Here is a 19949-nt window from a genome sequence, read left to right on the forward strand (position 1 = left end):
CATTCTGTGTCAAATACGATTTAAATCCTCCTAAATTTGAATTTATTAAGTTACTGAAAACATTAAAAAAAGGATTTATTCTTCAAACCAAGAATGTATTCATCATGAACCTGCACACCCACAGCAGGGAAGCACATCTGTTCAGGGGATTTCTCTCACCGACAAAAGAAGCAACCAGTTCTGTAGCCACTGTCTTATGGAATCTGTTTCCTTTCAGGATCCAAACCTATGACATTACCTACAAGCTTGACAGAAAAGCTATTGAGAAATTAAGAACACTGTATTAGAAACTTCCAGCTGCACCAAAGTTGAAAGAGACACACTTTAAAATCCTGAACTCTGTTTACCGCTGAGAAAACGCTTCAGTTGAAATGAAAATTCATGTTGTTGTGAGAACTACGCAGAGACAACAGACCACATATTCTCTGAATGTTCAGGACTGAATGTTCAGACACGTCTAGGACTGACGGGGAACTCTGAAACCTCCAGAACGCTCCTCCAAAACAAGGAGGTGTTATCATTTAATCCCACGTCCAGCCAGGTTTTATTCATGAGCAAAGACCACTGAGATCACCGCCCTGCTTTGAAGTGTTTAGAACTGAACTTGACATCAATCTGAAGGCCCTGACATGTATTAATGAATCTGAATTTATTGATGACTCACTTTGTGAACTTAGAAATGTAAATAAAGCCCCTTGAGTTCCATGTTTCATGTTTCAGTGCGTTTTCAAATGAATTTAAAATCATTGCGGATTTGTTTGCCATTGCGGATCGTAAAAAGGTCACCTGCGTCGCCAGACCATCAGCCTCATGACCGACACGTTTTGAATTCACTCAGGATTCACATCCTGTTGGAGTCCCCCGCATACAGTTTGAGAAACACTTCATCAAAACAAGAAGAGAACATGGAGAAGAACACACTGTAAGCATTAACCCTGGAGAACACGGAGAACGATACTGTAGCGTCGAGCAGCGACTTCTCTGTCACCAGGGCTTTTATTTTGAAAAGCACTGTGGGAAATCACACAGCATACGGCGGCTGGCAGGCCCCGGAGTACTCCCCAAGCACCCCCACCGCTCACGGTCCGACACACAACAAACACAAGGTGACGGAAAAATGACACAACGGCTGGACTGAGGAGAACAAGTCTCACCAGGAGCTTCAGAGGAGGTGGAGCACTGAGGTGGAGGTCCAGCGCCCGCTCTCCGGGATCACTGAGGGTCTGAATCCAGTCCTGCCACGGGGACTTTCTCTGTCCCGTCCAGCCAGACCACCAGCTTACAGTTAAAAAAGAAAGTGTAAAGCAGTGAACCCTGCCCCCCATCTGAACCTGGGGGTCCTCTCTGAGGATCATGGAGTTCCTGCAGAGAAGAGCGAGCTGAAAACAGCAGGAGCAGAGCTGCCTCCAGGAGAGAGGAGCTCCTGAAGCAGAGGATGCTGGGAGGAGGAGGAGGCGCTGGGAGGAGGAGGAGGAGGCTGGGAGGAGGCTGGGAGGAGGAGGAGGCTGGGAGGAGGAGGATGCTGGGAGGAGGAGGAGGTGCTGGGAGGAGGCTGGGAGGAGGAGGAGGATGCTGGGAGGAGGAGGAGGAGGGGGAGGAGGAGGAGGCGCTGGGAGGAGGCTGGGAGGGGCTGGGAGGAGGAGGAGGAGGATGCTGGGAGGAGGAGGAGGAGGATGCTGGGAGGAGGAGGAGGAGGATGCTGGGAGGAGGAGGAGGCGCTGGGAGGAGGCGGGAGGAGGCTGGGAGGGGGAGGAGGTGCTGCAGGAGGCGCAAAGCCCAGAGAGAGGAGCTGAAACCAGAGGAGGAGGAGGAGGCGCTGGGAGGAGGAGGAGGCGCTGGGAGGAGGCTGGGAGGAGGAGGAGGCGCTGGGAGGAGGAGGAGGATGCTGGGAGGAGGAGGAGGTGCTGGGAGGAGGCTGGGAGGAGGAGGAGGCGCTGCAGGAGGCGCAAAGCCCAGAGAGAGGAGCTGAAACCAGACTGGACTGCTGCTATGAAGACATCCAGGAGAAACCCCACCTCTACACTGCTGTAGAGAGGAGGAGGAGGAGGAGAGGAGAGGAGAGGAGAGAGGAGGAGGAAGAGGAAGAGGAAGAGGAGGAGGAGGAGGAGGGGGGGAGAGGAAGAGGACCAGGAAGAAGAGGAGGAGGGTTGGGGAGGAAGGGGCGGGGCTCAGCAGTCGGAGCTCGGCTCTTCAGCGGGAGTTTCCTCTTCAGCTTCCAGGAACGACGCGCTGTCCTCGGCCAGTGGATCCAGCTCTCCCCGCTGCGCCTCGCGGGACCTGCTCTGCTCCGTGAGTCTGGTTCCTTCTAGCGGCTCTGAGTCCCTCAGGGGAGCCCGGGTTCTCTCGGGTTCCCCGGGTTTCTGCCCTCTGTCCCGATGCTCTCTCGGTAAAGAGCGCTCCCCTCCGCCCCCCGGAGCCGGTGCTCCGGTGCTCCAGCCGTCCGGGTCCCGGTGCCCGGTGGTCCCGGTCCCGGTGCTGGAGGTGGACTGGAGCTCAGTGACTCGGTCTAACAGGAAGGTTGTGACTCTGAGGCGGTAGTGAGGAAGATGAAGGACGTGTGAGTGATTCCAGAAGCAGGACTCACTGACATGGTTTCACTGCTGATCTTAATTATTCATCCGTTCATCTCAGGACTTTACTAAGTTTTCATCCATAAAAACACATTTTAAGATGTTCAGTAAACTGAAGATGTTCTCTTTGAAATCAAGAATCCAGCCGTAAACTTTTACAGTGTTCTTGTGTTTTCAGGATTAAATGAGTTAAAAAAAAAAAAAAACATTTTGGACAAAATCCGAACTTAAGAAAACAGACATCATTCAACTTTTAGCTTTCTATTTAATAATAATAATAATGATAATAATAATGATAATAATAATAATATATAATAATAATAATAAATAATAATAATAATACATTTAATTTCATAGCGCCTTTCTGAACACTCAAGGACGCTTTACAATAAATTAAAAACAGATTACAAATAATTACAACAGACAGTAACTCAGCGAATTAAAAGAAGGAGTGAAGTTATGGATGGCAGGCGGACTGAAACAGAGTCTGAGTCTGGATCTGAACTGAGGGACAGTCACTGAGTCCAGGCTGGTGCTCTGCTGCGGGGGGGGGGGGGGGGGGGGGGGGGGGGGGGGGGGGGGGGGTTCAAGGTAAACAGAAGTATCCTGAAGATGCTCCAGAGCCGTGGAGCTGCTGGAGGACGGGTGATGGGTGAGGGGGACAGGAAGGGGTTTTGCTGAGTTCTGGACCAGCTGCAGTGATGGAGGGGTTTGAGGGGGACACCAGAGAGGAGTGGGGGCGGGAGGGGACGAGGCTGTGGACGGGACGGCTTTTATTGTGTCAAACACATAAACACAGTCAGACACTCGTTTTAACCTCTCCCTCCAAATGCAGTCAGATCCGGTTTCAGGCGGAGACCAAGGGTTTCTGGAGGTGATGACGCTGAAATTAATCTGGGATCCTGGTGGACCGGGGTCCTCTTCGTGGACCGGGGGTCTGCGTGGATGCACTTCGGTAGACTGCTACCACACTGTGTGTAGCAGTGTGTTGCAGCCGTGGCTCCAGTGTGTTGCAGTGTGTGGCAGTGTGTAGCAGTGTGCAACAGAGTGTATTGCAGTGTGCAGCAGTGGTAGCAGTGTGTTGCAGTGTGTAGCAGTGTGTAAACAGTGTGTATGCCAGTGTGTATTGCAGTGTGTAGCAGGTGTGTTGCAGTGTGCTCCAGTGGGTTGCATTTGTGTTGCAGGTGTAGCAGTGTGCAACAGAGTGTATTGCAGTGTGCAGCAGTGTGTAGCAGTGTGTTGCAGTGTGCTCCAGTGTGTTGCAGTGTTGCAGCAGTGTGTAACAGTGGTTGCAGTGTGTAGCAGTGTGTAACAGTGTGTATTGCAGTGTGTTGCAGTGTGCACGCAGTGTGTTAGCAGTGTGTAGCAGTGTGTATGCAGTGGTTGCAGTGTGTATTGCAGTGTGTTGCAGTGTGCAGCAGTGTTTAGCAGTGTGTATGCAGTGTGTTGCAGTGTGTATTGCAGCTGTGTATTGCAGTGTGTAGCAGTGTGAAGCAGTGTGGTTGCCAGTGTGCTCCAGTGGTTGCAGGCTGTTTCAGTGGTAGCAGGTGTGCAGCAGTGTGTAACAATGTGTATGCAGTGTGTGCAGTGTGTATTGCAGTGTGTCGCAGTGCTGCAGCAGTGTGTAGCAGTGTGTTGCAGTGTGCTCCAGTGTGTTGGCAGTGTGTTGCAGTGTGTAGCAGTGTGCCGCAGTTGTGTACCATGTGTATTGCAGTGTGTTGCACGTGTGCAGCAGTGTGCAGCAGTGTGTAGCAGTGTTGTTGCAGTGTGCAGCAGTGTGCAGCGCAGTGTGTAAACAATGCTGTATTGCAGTGTGTAGCAGTGTGTATTGCAGTGTGTAGCAGTGTGTAGCAGTGTGCAGCAGGTGTATTGCAGTGTGTAGCAGTGTGTAGCAGTGTGCAGCAGTTGTAGCAGTGTGCAGCAGTGTGTATTGCAGTGTGGTAGCAGTGTGCAGCAGTGTGCAGCAGTGTGCAGCAGTGTGTAGCAGTGTGTAGCAGTGTGCAGCAGTGTGCAGCAGTGTGCAGCAGTGTGTAGCAGTGTGTAGCAGTGTGTAGCAGTGTGCAGCAGTGTGCAGCAGTGTGCAGCAGTGTGTAGCAGTGGTAGCAGTGTGTAGCAGGTGTTGCAGTGTGTCTGTGATGCTCCTGCAGTGATAAAAGTCCAGCAGGGAGTGAAGGCCGAGTGAAGAGAGGAGGCTGGAGGAGCAGGAATGTCTGAGAAGACGACTGAAGGAGTGCTGGAGGAGGTGGGGGGAGGAGGAGGCTGGGGGGAGAAGGAGGCGGGGGGAGAAGGAGGCCGGGGGGAGAAGGAGGCCGGGGGGAGAAGGAGGCGGGGGGAGAAGGAGGCCGGGAGGAGGAGGCCGGGAGGAGGAGGCTGGGAGGAGGAGGAGGAGGCCGGGGGGAGGAGGAGGCGGGGGGAGGAGGAGGCTGGGAGGAGGAGGCTTGGAGGAGGAGGAGGCGGGGGGAGGAGGCTGGGGGGAGGAGGAGGCCGGGGGAGGAGGCCGGCTGGAGGAGGCCCGGGGGAGGAGGCGGGGGTAGTAGGCTGGGCGGAGGAGGCTGGGGGGAGGAGGAGGCCGGTGGGGGAGGAGGCCGGGGGAAGAGGCTGGGGGGAGGAGCTGAAGGACGCCGTCTGAACCAGCCTCGGCTGGATGTTCATAAAGAGGGTTGATCTGCTCGGACCAGACAGGAAGTGACAATCGGACTGCGGAGGCGCTGCCGGCCGGCGCTCGCAGCCGGACTGGATTTGAATAGACATTTGTTTAGAGCCTGGAGGGACGGTCAGACCGTCCAGTGACGGTCATGTGGGCGTTCGGCGTTGTTCAACTGCTGAGCTTTCTTACACACTCACACACCTGCCATGCCGGTTCACACACCACAGGCTGGTCTGCCGGAGGACGTCACGTGTGGACAGGACCCGTCCACACGGTGGAATCGCTCCATCAAACTCCTCCTCAGTCAAATGCTGTGGGCTTTCTGTCAGAAACCAACGCTGAAGCAGCAAGTGCTGACAGGGTCAAGGTCACCAGGTGCATAGGCACATGAAGCTGTAATGGGCTGCAGGGGGGGTACAGGGAGGGGTCTGCAGTCTGTGTGTGTGTGTGTGTGGGGGGGGGGGGGCACAGGGAGGGGTCTGCAGCATGCAGCCTGGAGAGCGACGCTGGGATGACTGGCTGCTGATTGGCTGAGGAGGTCAGATGGCGAGACGGAGCCTTTTGTTCACCTTCAGCTGCGGCAGCAGGAAGAAGATGGATTCATGGATTTAAATCCTCCTTTTACATCAGAGCCTCATTAATGGAATCATTCAACAGCTTTTCAGTTTCACTCCTTCATATTTACTTCAGTTCAGTTTTGAAGAGTTCTTTTCTACAGAACGTTGGAGACATTCAGCTTCATTCAAGACGTTCAGACTTTAAATTGAGGCCGTTGACTTCAGGAATTCTGTCTTTAGATATTTTCACCCCTTTTCAGACTTTCTTGTCATTTAGTTTCCATTCTGGAACAGCGATGCGCAGCAGTGATGTTTGCCTTCATGGTTTAGTTATCGGTAACTGTTTCATGAGCTTATTCTAATGAGCTGATGTCTTGTGATTTTCTTTCTTTCTGCTGTGGAGTTTGAAAAGGCTGGCGATGACGGCATATTGGAAACAGAATGAAATCTCCACAGTTATGGGAAATGGGACAACGTGCTGATGAAGAAGCAGGAGAGCTGCTGTGTGGAGTTCCCCGCCGCGTGTGGAGGCTTTCCTGCAGGGAGCTGTTTGGGTTCAGAGGCAGTGGGAGGAGGCGGGTGGGGGTGGGGGGTGGGGTGGGGTGGGGTGGGGGTGGAGTGGAGGGGGTGGGGTGGGTGGGGTGGAGGTGGAGGTGGGGGAGGCAGCCTCAGGTTTGTCCCTGGACAGATGTGGACTCTGGCTGCTGGTGCTGCTCTCCTCCTGCTGAGGCCTCTGGAGCTGGAAGCTGCAGGAGGCTCTTCAGTCACGGGGGCTTCAGATCCTGCCTAACACTTTACTGGAGGCTTGAATCAAAGCAGTCTGCGTTGCATGACACCCCCCCCCCCTCCCCATGGGGTGTGTGTGGGGTGGGGGGTTGGTGTTCGGCTCCACAGCTGACACTTGTTTGTCAGCTGTGGAGTGGAGACCATCAACACCTTTAATCCTGCATTTAGAGGACAAGTGAAGATCTGGGTGTGTTCTGGAGAGAGAGAGAGGAGCGAGGGGGAGGAGGAGGAGAGAGGAGCGAGGGGGGAGGAGGAGAGAGGAGCGAGGGATGAAGACAGAGGGATGAGGGTGGTCTCGCAGTGTGGTCTCATCTCGTCCCGGTGGTGAACTCATTGTTGTGAGACATGAGCTTCTTCTGCTCACTGCTCCTGGACAATGGAGGAGGGGGGAGGGGGTGTGGGTTGTGGGTGGGGTCGGGGGGGCGCTGTTCTAGTCCTCCTCATTCTAATTCTTAGCTATAAAACCTGCTCCTCCTACTCCTCTTAAAAATGTTTTAAACTTTCAAATAAAAACAAAAGGAAGACCGAATTCCATAAAACCTTTAATCAGAAAATCAGGACCAGCTTCAATGTAGAGTAGACCTTTAGCTAAGCCCCGCCCCCTCCTAGCCTCTCTAGAGAATACACCTTTAGCTAAGCCCCGCCCCTCCTGTCCTATAGAGAATACACCTTTAGCTAAGCCCGCCCCTCCTGTCCTCTCTGGAGAATCACCTTTAGCTAAGCCCCGCCCCCTCCTATCCTCTGTAGATAATAGCCGTTAAGATGGGAACAGGGTCCAAGTGTCTTTGTAGGACAGAATAATCAATCAATCAATCAATCAATGTATTTTTGTATAGCCCAGTATCACAAACACAGTTGCCTCAGAGGGCTTCAAGTGTTATATGGTTGGTAAAACTTTCAAAGATTGATAATGACTTTGATAATAACAATGAATCACAGTGTAGTGTCGCTATAAACAGTCCACAGACAGAACAGAGTGAGAACGTTGACATCAGACCAATAAACATGGTGGCATGAACAGTCCACAACAGCTCGTCAATGACTGAACTAAGTAATGTTAGAATACTTAAAACAATAAAACAGTGAATAAGCATCATGTTAATATGTCAGATTCACAGTAACGAGACAAAACGAAGCAACCACCGCCTTAGACCCTCACATCGGCAAGAAAAAAACTCCAGAAAACCCAGTGGGAAAGAAGAAATCTTGGGGAGAACCACAGTATGGAGGGATCCCTCTCCCAGGGACGGACAGCTTTGGCAACAGCTAGCATGAGACAATAAGAAGTGCTCTTTCTCTTTTTGGACGCCACATCCTGCTCTTCCGCCATTGAGAAGTGGGAAGTTGACTTTGTTTCATCAGGGTGAACCTTCTGCACACCAGAAAGCAGAAGACTGCTGAAGCAGCGTTCAGTCACCGCTGCTGGGATTGACTCCTGCAGCGGAGGCGCCTTGACGTCCCAGAAATCTTCCTCAGTAGATTCCAGCTGACTGGTTAAGAAAAGACAGCTGAGACAGGAATGAGACTGAGAAGACGGTCCATTAGAGGAATCTGAGGAATCCAGGAGTCTCTGTGATAAGACGTCCCTCCAGACCACCGTCCTCCTGAGACCGCGGCTGGATCCGGGATCAGCTTCATGTTTTCTGAATATATGAAGAACGATGTTCATCCCTCCTGTAGCTACAACCGATGAAAACTCATTCTAGGAGGAGAATTTGGTTTTAAACTACCAAAATGGTTAAAAAGGCTGAAATAGCAGACACGAGAAACAAACACCCAAAGACTAAATGTGTGAAACAAATAAACTATCTGGAGCAGTCACAACAGGGTCGACAGGATAACACCCAGAAGGTTTTAGTTTGGTAGAAAGAGACCGAAACGTTCTTTTTGATGGGAAACACTGCAGAACGAGAACATTACCCAGCATTCAGTGGGTGAATGATAACAAAAGTGTTAACACACCTTCTAAATGTTGAGTGAAGGAGATTAATGAAGAACTATAGTGAAAGGGTGCAAAAAATCTAAACCTGCTTCAAGGAGATTAAAAGAGACAAAGACTAAATAAAAAAAATTGAAGAATAAAGGTGAAAGAAAACCAAGAAATATAGGAAATGTGATGAAAAAAATTCAAATATATGAAGGGGTAGTCATGGGTTAGCTGCCACGATTGTAGTCTCATACCGCCTGGCAGCAGGTAGGAGACACCCCCCTTAGCTACGAAGTAGCAAGCAGAGAGAATACCCCTAGAGTCTGCGAGCAAGGCCGGGGGCGGAAGAAGGACTCACCGGCTGACAATATGGTAACGACTGGACCGGAGAACGACTACGAGTAAAGGTCAGCACAGCGCAAGAAAAACGCCACAGCAACCAGCACAAGCCGTGCCACAGCAGCGGACCACAAGCTGCAGACCTGTAGCTGCGGCTGGAGTGAAATAAACATCTTTTCAGGGTCTGAGGATTCACCAGGGAAAGAAAGGTGCTTGGGTGTAAAGGGTCAGGAGCCCTCGCTGACCACTTCTTTGCAGAAGGAATCAAATCAGTCGAATGAAGTTCACCAACTGGACAAAAACCAGAGATTGGAGAGCATCAGCACCTCTGTCATGGAAGAGGCAACTCAAGCACTGAACCAGTGGTGGAACAACATCAGCGGTAGAATCCACTCAGACCCTCGACCTGCAGTCGAGCAGAGACTCCCAGGCTGCAAACTGAGGGTGAAGTGGCCAGGTGCTGCAGAAAAGAAGCTGTGGGAAACGGTGAATAGTGATCTGATAGGATCCCTCTAACAACTCAGAGGCACAGTGGAGAAGAAGCTGGAGAATATGGGAAATATCATTTATCAATATGGAGCAGAACGCTTTGGAGTACTACAGCCAGAGGTTGCTAAAAAGGCTCCAACTGCTCCAGTCTCTAGGAGGCAATAAGAGATCAAGCGTCTCGTTCAAAAACTGAGACATCTTAAGAAAGCTTGGAAGAAGGCCTTGGATGTGGAAAAAGAAGGCATAAGCACCCTCCAAGCAGACCTCAAAACACGTCTGGTGTCCCTCCGCAGGGCAGAGATCTTATGGATCCAAAGGAGGAAGAAAGAACAAACAAGAACTCGGTTCTACAAACATCCTTTCAAATTCGTAAAGACTCTCTTCACCAAGGAGAAAAGTGGAGTTCTAAAAACAACAAAGAATGAGCTAGGGGAGCACCTTAGAGCAACCCGCTCTGACCCAAGGCGCCATGAACACCTCGCCATTCCTCCAGACCATCCCACCAATTGACCCCCCCAGAACATCAGTTTGAGGACCGGGTCCCCCAGCGTGGAAAGAGGTGGAGAAGTTTGTCCATCGGGCGAGAACAGCTTCAGCTCCGGGGCCAAATGGAGTCCCATACAAGGTGTACAAGAACGCACCCAGAGTCTGTAGGTTCTCTGGAGCCTCATGAGGACGGCGGAAGAGGGTCCATTCCCAAAACATGGCGTAGGGCAAGGCGGGATCCTTATCCCGAAGGAGAAAGACGCAGTGAACATCAGTTCCGCCCAATTGCCTTGCTTACCGTGGAGGGTAAGAGTCTTCTTCACAGTCATTGTGCAAAGGATGGCCGAGTACCTGCACAGAAATGAGTACGTGGATACATCCATTCCAGAAGGCAGGAACATCGGGATTCTCAGGGTGCCCAGAACATGCCAGCATGATCTGGCACCAGATCCAAGTGGCTAAACGGGAGAAAAGGGACCTCCATGCAGTCTTCTTGGATCTTGAGAACGCCTTCGGCTCTGTGCCCCATGAGCTCCTCTGGACTTCCTTCAAATTCTTTAACATCCCAGACACCATCATAACTCTGATCAAAGACTACTCCAGGACCTGCAGTTTTGCTTCTCTACACCTGAATTTACCACCTCGTGACAACACCTGGAAGTAGGCATCATGGCCGGATGTACCGTATCTCCCTTGGCGATGGAGGTCATCATCCGAGCCTCAAAATGGGTTGTAGGAGGACAGAGACTCGGCTCTTGCCACCGCCTCCCCCCTCTTAGAGCCTACATGGACGATATCACCACCATGACTACCACCGTCCCATGTACTAGGAGGTTACTCAGAAAACTTGAGGAGAACATCAGTTGGGCCCGTATGAAGATTAAGCCATCCAAGTCACACAGCATCTCAGCGGTGAAGGGAGCGCTTGCAGACCTGCGGTTCTTCATTGGAGATGATCCAATCCTCACTGTATCTCAGCAACCAGTCAAAAGCCTGGGAAGGCACTATGACGCAATCCTGAAAGATAAGAACCAGGTGAAACAACTGTGCAACGACATCAATGCAGGCTTACTGGCAATTGACAATACCCAACTGCCTGGGAAATTAAAGTCCTGGTGCTTCCAGTTTGGCCTGCTACCCCGGGTGTTGTGGCCCTTGGCAGTTTATGAGGTGCCAATCTCAAGAGTAGAAAAGCTGGAGAGGAGAGTCACTGTCTACATCAAGAAGTAGCTCGGAGTTCCATGCTGCCTCACCACCATAGGCCTATATGGAGAAAGTGTCCTCAAGCTGCCTCTCACCAGCCTTACGGAGGAGTTCAAGTGCGCCAAAACACGTCTGCAAATGACCTTGAACGAATCCAAAGATCAAGTGGTTAGGGACATACTTCTACCTTGGCTGCTGGCCGTAAGTGGACACCAGCAAGAGCGGTGGAAGAGGCAACAGCAGCTCTTAGACATGCTGACATTGTGGGGAATGTTCAACATGAAAGAGAAGGTCTTGGATTAACAGCTCGCCGTCCAGCTTGGAGAAGCGCCACTGCGCCAGCACGGAGGAAGATGGTGGTGGAGGAAGTGCAGCGGCAGGAGGAGGCGGCAAGATGGACCCAGGCAGTTGCCCTTGGTAAACAGGGTCTGTGGACACGGTGGGAAGGAGTCGAAAGACGGAAGCTGAGTTGGAGGGATGTATGGGCTATGGACGCAAGGAACCTGAGCTTCACCATCAGAGCTACATACAATGTACTTCCAACACCAACTTATCTCCACCAGTGGTTTGGTAAAGATCCTGCCTGCTTCCTGTGCACCAAAGCCAGCCTCCCTCGTCACATACTCACAGGTGTAGAACCAGCCTCACCCAGGGACTTGGCGGCACAACCAAGTCTTGAAGAGCCTTGCTTCCACACTGGAGAAGAAACGAACCAGCATTAACGCCCTACCAGTGTCAACATCTAATACCTCATGGAGGACTGCTTTCATCCGCGAAGGAACCACTGCTGGCAGGAGCAACTCTACTTCATCAGAGAGAAGCCAGCTGTGCCCAGCACGCGACTGGAAGATGCTGGCAGATGTCGACAAACAGCTGGTCTTCACCTCAGAGATTGCCACTACCACATTGAGGCCTGACCTGGTGCTCTGGTCCCCTTCCTTAAAGAAGGTGTACATAGTTGAGCTCACGGTACCCTGGGAGGACTCCATGGAGGAGGCATATGAGCGGAAGCACCTTCGGTATTTTGAGCTGGCCACGGAAGCTCGAAATTGCGGCTGGAATGCTGAAATTCACCCAGTGGAAGTTGGGTGCAGAGGCTTCATTGGAACATCCACCATAACACTTCTGGCGGACCTGGGAGTCAGGGGCCACTGCCAGCGCACAGCTGTTAACGCTGCGTCAGAAACAGCCGAAAGGAGCAGCCAGTGGCTCTGGCTGAAGAGGAGCGACCACAGTTGGGCCCCTGAGTAGTGAGACAGGAGGTCTGCAGACAGCCAAGGTGACTCATGACTAATTGGACTTGGGAGGCAACCTCAGGACTGATCATCCTGCAGCTGGCCGCCTCTAGAGAGGGTGTACGTATAGTGTTAATGGCAGAAACACCCTATGACCCAGAGGAACACTACTGATGATGCGTACCCATAAATTTATTTTTTCTTCAAGTCTACCAGTCACCATTTACCGACAAGTCCACCGATTGCATGTGCTCGCACAAGAATAACAACATCACATTCTGTGTTTTCTGGAATCTGCAGAGAAGAGAGACAAAATTTTGAGAATAATGTTTAAACAGACATAAGTTAGAAATTTTGTCGTAGGTAAAAAAGTTACAATTTTGTAAGATGAAAACTTAAAGCAACACTAAGGAACTTTCAGTTTTCGTTGATTTTGGCGGCGCCAGTGGACAAAAGCGGTAGTATTTTGCCTGAAAGAATACTACAGTTCCCATGAGGCCTAGCGCGTGGCGTGGTAAAATGCTGCTCCCGGTGGCGTGCTGTCGGACTGAACTTCCTGCATTTGTTTCCAGTGGCTGTGTGAAGGACGGATAGCGACGAGGTCATGAATCTGATGGTGGCTAAACAATGTTCTATCATGATGTGACGCATGCCGTAAAGCAGTTCGCACATGTGGAGTGTTTTAGTGAGCAGGGTTCCTACCACCCTCCTCACAGCTGCTCAGTCCAAGTGAAGCAACACTGACGCCCTCAGGCCGAGACAGAGGGTCATTCAACTAGCTGTAAGTCGATGTATCATCACAAAAGATATTAAAATGTTTTATTAAGGTTGAAAAGTTCCTTAGTGTAGGTTTAATAGAGCAGATAAAAAAAAAGATGGAGTATCGAGAAAAAAGACAAAATTACTGCAATAAGGCTGAAATGACTTCTAAAATATTGAAACGGCCATAAAAAACAAAAGATTTGGGGAAAATATAAAGAATGCAACTCTGGAAATGACCATTTAAAGATAAAAACCTGCAGTAGAAAACAGCGCAGCGGGAAAGTTCATTTACTGTAATGAATTTATTCAAGACATTAGAAAGTCCCATACAGTTCAGATTAGTTATTCTGAGTCTTTCACCCTGAAGTGTAGAATATTTCCTGAGTGTCAGTTTGATTCAGCGGTGTGAGGCTAGAGCTCGGAGGTCTGGATTAGCCCCCCCCATCCCCCCCGGGGGTGATTACAGCACTCATGCACTGCTCAGTATCTGGCCTGCCCCCTGTGGGGTGCTTACGGAGCGTTTAGCCTCCCGCCGCTCCACCAGGCCGTGGCGGTGGAGCGGTGGAGCAGTGGAGCGAGCGAGCGGTGAAAAAAGACCTCGGGATTAGCGCCGGGTCAAAGTATTGTTTTAATCCGGTTTTGGCTTCTGCAGGAAATACAGATGGCTGAGTTTGCAGTGAAATCTGGAGTCCGCTCCGAGCCTGGGGCATTGTGGGAAATGCGTCCTGAGCAGAAGGTTATGGGTTAATGTGCTGCCGCCTCCAGACAGTGATGTTCCAGTCAGAACGGGCAAAACAGACAGACGCCACTGACGTTTCATTTGGATGTAACTCTGGATGGTGCTGGTCTGGTCCTGGTCCCGGTCCTGGTCCCGGTCCTGGTCCAGAACCCTCTGTAGACTAGTCCCCTGGGCTGCTGGCCCCTCAGCCTCGGCAGTTTTTTTCCATCACTCTGACGCTCTCAGGCCCCATCCACACTGAGACGAATCCAGGCCAAAACTCAGAAATATTTGATCAATTCACCCTGTCATCCACATGAATTCAGCACTCTGTGGATCTGAAACCGAACATTTTTGAAACCAGGTCCCAGGGTGAACAGATCCCAAAACTGTTGAATCCATGTCTCCGTATTTACTCCTGTTCTGGAGCGTTTCCTGATTCGCTGCATCATCGTAACAAACGCGCAGAACGCTGTAAACAACAATAACAATGGTGCTGTGCAGAAAGCAGACGTCCTGCTGAAGACTACGAGCCTTTTGCTGCGTTTACAGCAAAATATTGCACTGCTTCAGTTCTACCGGAGCAACAAATCAGCATGGAGAACGCCAAGCTTCATGGAATGTCTTTCATTATTGTAAATATAGACGTACATGGCAAACATGATGCCAGGGGAACAATAACAATCACTTTCTTTCAAACACTTTAAATTTCTCACAGATACTGATAGTTTTTACAGCCTTTTTGTTTTGAGAGTCTTTTAACATTTTTATATAAGAGAGTACAACTGGGTTCCTCAATTAGCAGACCCCGGTCCACGACCGGACCGCGGCACACCTCGCTGCGGACCCAGGGCAAATGTATGGAAAAAAAAAAAGAAAAAAAATCTTTCTTTAAACGCTCCGTGTTCCGTGTGAGCACCGTTCTGTGCCGCGCCGCTCTGCGCGTGATGGACTCGCCGCTCTGCGGCACGCTCCGTCGCACCGCACCGCTCGGCATTCCTCGGTATCGTTAACCCACCCCCCCACCTCCCCCCCACCCGCTCCCACAGGCCGCTGAAGCCACGAACCATTGTATATAAAAAAACACATGTGGACCTTCAAGATTTGTATTTGAGGACCCCTGGAGTACAACATTTTTGAAGTGGGTGAATGACGGCTTCTGCCTGCTGTATTTGCATTTATGAATAAAGAATTTTCATTTTAGGATTAGTACATTGATGATAAAAAATCCGTCCTTCTTTTCCTGTTTTCTGAAGAAACAAAAAAAACACATTTTCCCACTTCAAAGTAAAGTCCTTGTCTACATTATTAATTACAAAGCGACAGAAATCCTTCCAGAAGATCTTGGAGTCGTCACGTCCAAAAGAGCTGTTGAGCTGTTCCAGGGTGATTTCCGCAGAAAGAACAGAAACATCAACGTCCCCTTTATATTTAGTCACGAAGCGGTCAGCAGGAAGCTTCATGTAATGTTGGATCGACCACGAAAAGGATCATGAAGGGCTGCCAGGCGGAGGTGCTATGATATCGCCATGTATTTCCAGCGGTTGTCAATGAAGCGCCACCTAGCGGCCTGGCATGTTATTGCAACGTTTCAGCCATTTTGAAAACAGTCGTGTGGACGGTCATAAATATTGAATCAGCTCCGTCTTCACGGGCAAACGTTTCTGGAACTATGAGCGTTTTGGCTTCATGTGGGCGGGGCCTCAGTCTCACTCCTGCTGTTCTCTGATCCGCCGTTCATCGTGTTCATTCCAAATCCTGCTGGGCGGTGGAACCCAGCTGTGTCATACAGAGACACCTAGTGGTCACACGTGGCATCAGCCAACATGTTCTGACCACTAGTTTATTGATAGTCTGGAAAATACAGAGTGTGAGACCGATGTTTACAAACAGCTGACCGTCATGACTTTGGGTTAAAGTTCTGGGTTAACGCTGATCAGTGTTTCTGTGCACAGTGATCAGTGCTTCCGTGCACGCTGATCTGTTTTGTGTTGGCTGCCGTCCACTGAGCTGGGATGAACAGCGACCAGGCAGTGAGCAGCGTTAGCATCCGGTGGCTAACTTGTTAGCAGCCGTTCGATAAAGGTCAGTTCATTGGAGCAAAGCTTCCCTGGAAGACGTCCAGACAGCTGAGCCGCTTCTTTATCCACAGTGAGTTTACTCACCCTGTAGCAACAGGAACGCAGGACGAGCTCAGTGTGTTCCAGCGGACTGCTGCTGTCAGTGGTCAGGACAGGGAGGCTTGTGTGTTCACTGCTGTTCTTCAGATATGAGGAGCAGAGAACAGTCCTGGTTAATGCCAGGGTTGAGTTCCGGTCTGCACCCCGGCTGCTGGGTCCTGGTTCTGGTCGGGTTGTCTTCCTGGTTTGGGCTTCAGAGCCGCTCTAGACCTGTTTGAGGATTCTGGACAGACTGCTGCTCTTCAGAGGAGCTGCTCGCCCGGATTGCTCCTCCTTCTCTTCAATACGGGAAATGCTTGAAGCACCGTGTGCAGACCGTGGACTTCCTGTTACCTGAAGTGATCCCACACCTGAGGTTTGGCTGGAGCTGCTCAGGCAGTGGAGGCATCGAGAGACTCGGTAAAAGGTCGAAACTAGCTGTAAAGAGAACACACCGCCACCCATAAAGGCGGATTGAAGCGTGCAGGACTCACTGCAGGCTTCAGCGTCTTACCGTCAGATCCTCAGCAGTGTGTGTGAGCGCACTGCTCTGCCGGCTGGCGGCGTCACCGAGAGTTTCATGTCTGTCGAGCAGGAAGGTTTCCGGTGTGTGAGGACTGACGGCTTGTGGAGCCGTGGTGCAGAAACCCAGGGAAGAGCTGACCCACATAGCGGGGACGGCACAGCAGGCAGCGTCGTAGCTTCAAGCGCTGGAGTTAATTTTAGTGCGTTCTTGCCGCGCCTCGCTGCACAAAGGTAATAGAGGCTGGGCTGCAGCTCCACGCCGCCGTGCATGCTGGGTTGTTTGAGGCAGCAGTCTGTGGCCTCTGTGACGGCGTTGAACCACCACCTCCAGGGAAATCTGGATCAGCCTAAAGCAAGTTCAGAGTAGATGTTTGAAGCGTGCTCAGAGCTTTGCAGGATTAAATTGAACCTGAACGCGTTCTCCTGCCTGATCATGGTTTAGGTCAGTTTGCTTCATGAAAGTGACGACCTTCCCTCTGCGGCGTGCAGGTTAGGGAGCGCCGGTTCACTTAATAAAGTCTTTCTGGGGTCAGTGCCTCCCGGTTTTCTCCCTGTGGAGTCCCCACCCTGCAGACCCTGGGTGGAGGAGGAAGCTCCGCCGGGCCGAGGCTCTCCGGCGAAGGCGTCGACGTGCAGGCGGCCGCCGGCCGTCACATTCCTGCCATACTTCAGGTACGAACTGCTGCCGGAGGTCGTAAAGGAGCAGCAGTCAGCTTCTCAGAGCTGTGCTGACAGCGGCGGGATTCACTCGTTTCAAAACCCGAAGATCACACCGGCCCTGGTGGTGCACTGTGGGTAGGAGGAAACGGAGACAGCTGCTCTGACGTTCAGCTTCCTTCTCAAATAGAGGAGAAGATGTAGCTGATGAGATCTGATAAGAAGGGCGATGATCAGTGAGTTAAAGAGGCGGAGACATGATCATCCAGGATGCAGGAAGCTGCTCTGAACAGTCCTGAAAACGCTTCACTGCTCCTGGCAGAAGCTTCTCACTGACGCTTCTGCTTCAGGCCCAGAGCTCCCACTGACGTGAAGCTGAGAGCAGACGTGTAGAGAGAAGCTGGATGAGAGAGTTTTACTGCTCCAGAGGTCAGCTGCTACAGGAAACTGTGTTGACCCCAGGCTGACCCCAGGCTGACCCCAGGCTGACCCCGGACCTCCCCTCCGAGGCAGCGGATGAGGAGACTGTGGGTGTGGACGGGTCAGACTGGGGACAGGCCTGGGGAGAAACGTCCACCTGACTGTCCACCTGACCGCTCAGCCTCCCTCACAGGACCCGGGACCTGGTTCCTCCTGACAGCAGCCTGATGGCTCACCGCTCTGCTCCTGTTCTGCTGTAGAGAACCCAGAACAGGGGTCGGCAATGAGCGGCCCGCGGGCCAAATGTAGCCCGCCGAACCGTCCAATCCGGCCCGCGAGAGGATTCCAACACGCGCGCACACAAACGCACGCATTACCCTGGGCCCTGGAGCGGACGCACGCACCCCTGTTGGAGTGTGATATCTGTCATTGTGTTGCAATAGACAATCTTCGAAGGATGTGTTGTTTAGTTGTGGTTTCTGGTTTGTCACTGAAAAATAAAGAGGAGTGGCGCCTCGTCTGGTGAACAGAGCGCAAGTGAGCGCTGCACTGAGCTCACCGGGTGTGTTTATTCTCCAGTCAGTTTGAGTGTAACGTGTGTTTCCACCGGACGCCACGCGAATTTTTCGTGCGATGAGATCACATACAAAGTCACTGTAATGACGCGATTGTCGCTCAACCTTGAGCGGCGGGCAGCGGATGCGGCGAGCGGCCGGCAGCGAGCGTTTCCAGGGAAAAATCCGCGCGCCCATTGACTTGCACTGCCAGTCGCTGCCGCCCGCCACCCGGCGCTCCATCGCTCATCGCTTGAGTTGAAATAATTGAACCTTTCAAGCGAATTGGCGCCAGGACAGCCTGTCAGCGTGGAGGTCTTCACAGACCGGCTCCGGAGGGCAGCAGGCAGCCTGAAGCGATGTCGGCGCCTCGCTGCAGCCGGAGGAGCTGACTTCCTCATGTCAAATACAGAGCAGCGATTGTGGCAGGCGGAGCATCTCAATCTCTATTTGTAAAAGCACTTCTCATATTCAAAAAACAGTCATAAAACAAAAAAGAACCAAACCCGCACCATCGATCAGTATGCACGCGTGCACACACACACATACACACAGACAGCCGGGTGCACACAGGACTGTGGGACAGACATCAGAAAAATCCTGCCCACTGTGCAGGAGACATGAGGGAGAGACAGCAAGACCGATTTGTTGCCTGCTGGGATGAGGAGCTGTGATAGTTCTGCAGGATGTTCTGTGTTGCATATTTGTTCCAGTGTGACGCGTCCCGCGAATGAATTCACACACCAGCGATAAAAGTCGTGCATCTAGCGCTGCGAGGTGTCATTTGTAGCGCAAATGCACCCCCCCCCTTCAGATAATATTAACTAAACATTCCCTCTAGTGCAGTTATCCACATACATGATAGATACATGTGGAGCAACATTAAAGGTGCATTAAGGAGTTTTAAAACCTTAAAAATACTTATTTTCCACCATAAATATGTTACGCATTTTTAATGATGTGTACAATGTGCCCTGACATATTCATTACCAGAACCTCTAACAGCGCTAAATTGTCACTTGAAAGTCACAGTGCCGGTCCGGCACCAGAGTTTTTTTTGGGAGAATTTGAAAGGAATGACGTAATGCACGCTCCGGCTGGATAGGTTTCATTTTGTCCGCCATTCCTCCACCAGATGCTTAGTGAGCAACAACTGAGCAGGATCTTCCAGAAAGTCAGAACAGACTGGCTTCTAGCACTGCAGCTCCACACAGACTCCACCAGGGAGAAGACACTGAAATCTTACTGGAGCGCTTCTAAAAGAGCGAAGACGGAGTTCCCCTCTTCCGTGCACGGGAGCCACAGGGACGAGTTTTTCACTAAGCTGCATTACGCCAAGGCCTGCAGGGGGCGCTGTTTCACATAAAACGTGCAAACTCCTTACGGCACCTTTAACGATGATTAAAAAAATAACAAAAAAAAAAAAAACGCATCTACAACCAGCGCTGCATTCGGGGACGCAAAGGCAGCTAACAGCGAGCGGAGCGCTGTGGAGCTTCTCTGACTGGAGCTGCTGCTGGGTGGAGGCTGGGTGGAGGCTGGGTGGAGGCTGGGTGGAGGCAGAGCTGGTTTACAGCAGCAGTACGGGATCTACAAGAGATCAGCCACCATAGAAACACCCCAACAAGCTGGAGGGAGAGACGCTGAAGCTAGCACCGATGCTAACGCTAGCTAGCGAGCTACCGCTAGCAGTTCACAAGCTAGCATGAGGGATTTTATATACAACAAATCACAGAAATGTGCAAAGACACTGAGTGAACAAACCATCAAGTTAACAGCTGAAACGAACCTTTAGTCTGATCACTAGTGGAACGTCTTTGGTTTAATGGGATGATGAGGGGCTGTATTTCAATGGAGACAGAGCCCTCTAGTGGTCAGATAGCGTAACTATTAAAACTATATCCCATTAAAACTG

General features: G+C 51.3%; 1 protein-coding gene across 1 annotated transcript in view; it reads left to right on the top strand.

Annotated features, from left to right (window-relative positions):
* Nucleotides 1-2226: 2226 nt before the first annotated feature.
* Nucleotides 2227-19949, top strand: part of ankrd6b (ankyrin repeat domain 6b) — a 42024-nt gene continuing 24301 nt past the window's right edge. Inside the window, 1 exon segment of the mRNA XM_030110821.1 lies at nt 2227-2289. The gene's annotated coding sequence lies outside the window, so the exon portion shown is untranslated.

The sequence above is a fragment of the Salarias fasciatus genome, chromosome 15 (genome assembly GCF_902148845.1).
Source record: "Salarias fasciatus chromosome 15, fSalaFa1.1, whole genome shotgun sequence".
Classification (NCBI taxonomy): Eukaryota; Metazoa; Chordata; class Actinopteri; order Blenniiformes; family Blenniidae; genus Salarias; species Salarias fasciatus.